The 3,372-nt window shown below is 36.0% G+C and overlaps 1 pseudogene; it reads left to right on the plus strand.

Annotated features, from left to right (window-relative positions):
- The first annotated feature begins 1,275 nt into the window (after positions 1-1,275).
- LOC129072003 (40S ribosomal protein S6-like) lies at positions 1,276-1,984 on the plus strand (annotated as a pseudogene).
- Positions 1,985-3,372: the final 1,388 nt, after the last annotated feature.

Genomic DNA, 3,372 nt, shown 5'->3' on the forward strand with positions numbered 1-3,372 from the left:
GGGAGAACTGTGTGAGGTCCAAGGTGCCTACTTTGAAAGGGTGTAAGGCATCTTTGTCCTATTACAATGTTTCTTGTATCTTGTATCTTCTTCAATAAATGTCTCTATTTTTCATATGACATAGCTGGATACTTTCTGGATAGATCTCATATACTACATTTTGTTTACCTATGCATCACTTGATGGACATTAGAATTATTTTTGCTTTTTGGCTATTATGAATAACGCTGCTATAAGAATTTGTGTTCAAGCTGTTGTATAGACACATGTTCTCTATTCTCTTTGGTAGCTAACTAGGAATAAAATTACTAGGTGATATGATAACTCTATATTTAAACTTTCAAACAACAGCAAACTGTTTTCCAAAGCCGCTACACCCTTTTACATTTTCACCAGCAATATATGAGGGTTCTAGTGTCTCCACATTCTTGGCAACATTTATCATTGTTCATCTTTTCTATTATGGCGGTCCTAGTTGGGCGGTGACATGGCATCTTACTGTGGTTTTGATTTGCATTTCTCTAATGATTAATGAAACTGAACATCTTTTCAAATGCTTGTTAGACATTTGTATATCTTTTTTGGAGAAATGTCTATCGAGTCCTTTGCCCATTTTGTAATTATGTTTTTTGTATTTTTGTTGTTGAGTTACAGGGTTTATAAAATCTACTCTGAATACTAGTCCTTCATCAGATGTAAGCTTTGCAAATATTATCTTCCACCCTGGTTGTCTTGCACTTTCTTTTTTTCTTCTATTTTTCTAACTTTATTGAGAAAATAAATATTTTTTCTATGTTATTCACAATAACATTGTTAGTTGAAGGCATCAATTTTCAACCTTTTACATCTCATGGCACACATAAACTAATTACTAAAATTCTGTGGCACATCAAAATATGTGTTATAGTTTTGCCAATCTGGCCAAAAAATAAGTATAGTTTTTATTCATTCACACCAGATGGCTATTGCTGTGTTGGCTGTTGTCATTTTTTTATTTGATAATCTAAGGGAGAAGACATCAGTGCCCTGACTAAATAGTCAGATATTACATATTTGAAAATTTCTTGCCGCATACCAGTGTACCATGGCACCCGTGTTGAAAATTGCTGATTCCAGATCTAGCATATAATGACTTTATATATGTATATATTGAGAAATGATTACCACAATAAGTTTAGTTAACATATATCACTTTACATAGTTACAATCGTTTTTATTGTGATTAGAACTTTCAAGATTTACTCTCTTTATTGTGGCCCTCCGGGGGCAGTCGGCTGCTTCAGGATGAAGCTGAACATCTCTTTCCCAGCCACTGGCTGCCAGAAACTCATTGAAGTGGGCAATGAATTCACTTCGTACCTCTTGTGAGAAGCATATGGCCACAGAAGTTGCTGCTGACTGGCATTCTAGGTGAAGAATGAAAGGATTATGTAGTTCTTATCAGTAGTAGGAACAACAAAGGTCTCCCCATAAAGCAGGGAACCCTGACCCATGGCTGTGTCTTCCTGCTGCTGAGTAAGCAGCACTCCTGTTATAGACCAAGGACTGGAGAGGGAAAGCACAAATCTGTTCGGGGTTGCATTGTGGATGCCAGTCTCAGTGTTCTCAACTTGGTCATTGAAAAAGATATTCCTGATCTCACTGATACTACTGTGCCTTGTCACCTGGGGCTCAAAAGAGCTAGAAGCTCTTTTTAATCTGTCTAAAGAAGATGGTATCCACCAATATCAAAGAAGGTAAGAAACCTAGGTCCAAAGCACTCAAGGTTCAGCATCTTATTACTCCACGCGTCCTGCAACACAAATGTCGGTGTATGGCTCTGAAGAAACAACATGTTAAGAAAAATAAGGAAGAGGCTGCAGAATATGCTAAACTTCTGGCTAAAAGAATGAAGGCAGACAAAGAAAAACACCAGGAGCAGATTGCCAACAGATGTTGGCTGTCCTCTCTGAGAGCTTCTACCTCTGAGTTGAGTCAAAAATGAGATTTTGTATGAATAAGAAATACTTAAAAACACACATAAAAAAATTTAATCTCTTAGCAACTTTCAAATATACCATACAATGTCGTTACCTATAGTCCACCATGCTGTACATTTCATCCCCATCCCCAGGATTTATTTATCTTATGGCTGGAAGTATGTAACTTTTGACCAGCCTTCCCCCATTCTCCACCCACCTGCCTCTTCAGCAACCACCAATCTGTTCTCTATTTCTATGGGTGTTTTGTGTGTTTTTAGACTCTACATATAAGTGAGATCACATAGTATTTGTCTTCCTCTATATAACTTACTTCATTAGCATAATACCCTCAAGATCCATCCATGTTGTTGCAAATGGCAAGATTTCCTTCTTTTTATATTTTTAATTTTTTTAATAAATGTTGATAATGGTAGTTTCTTTTTTTAAAGATTTTATTTATTTTTTTAGAGAGAGGGGAAGGGAGGGAGAAAGACAGGGAGAGAAACATCAATGTGTGGTTGCCTCTTGCATGCCCCCTATTGGCGACCTGACCTGCAACCCAGGCATGTGCTCTGACTGGGAATTGAACTGGCAACCCTTTAGTTTGCAGGCTGACACTCAATCCACTGACCCACACCGACAAGGACGATTTCCTCCTTTTTAATGGCTGAAAGTTATTCTGTCTTTCACTCTCTTGATAATGTCTTTTGAAGCACAAAGCATTTAATTTTGATAATGTCCAATTTATCTATTTTGTTTTGATTTCTTGTGCTTTTAATCTGTTATACTATTGTCTAATCCAAGGTCACAAAGATTTGAGCCTTTGTTTTCTCCTAAGAGTTTTACAGTTTTAGCATTTTCATTTAGAACTGTAAACATTTTGGCTAACTTTTGTGAATGTTGTAGGGTAGAGGTCCAATTTTATTACTGTGCACATAGATATCTATTTATTTAACCACTACTTGAAAAGACTATTCTTTTCCTGTTACATTTTCTTCACACCCTCTGTCAAAAATCTATTGACCATAAATGTATGGGTTTATTTCTGGAGTCTCAATCCAATTCCATTGATCTATACACCTATTCTTGTGATTGTATCACAGTCTTGATTATAGTAGCTTTGTACTAAGTTTTGAAATTAGGAAGTGTGATTCTTCCAGCCTTGTTTTTCATTTTCAAGATTGGCTATTCTGTATCCCTTGCAATTCCATATTAATATTAGGGTCAGCTTGTCAGTTTCCACACACCCCAAAAAATGCAGCTAGGATTTTGATTAGGGAGTATTAGCATATAATACTGCTAAAATATTAATGGGATATCTTCCCATTAATTAATTATTTAACTTCTTTAAGTGATGTTTTATGGTTATCAGTGCACAAGTTTTGCATTTCTTTTGTTAAGTTTATTTCTA

The sequence above is a fragment of the Pteronotus mesoamericanus genome, unplaced genomic scaffold (assembly GCF_021234165.1).
Source record: "Pteronotus mesoamericanus isolate MK-2021 breed Mesoamerican mustached bat unplaced genomic scaffold, CSHL_Meso_final contig_291, whole genome shotgun sequence".
Classification (NCBI taxonomy): Eukaryota; Metazoa; Chordata; class Mammalia; order Chiroptera; family Mormoopidae; genus Pteronotus; species Pteronotus mesoamericanus.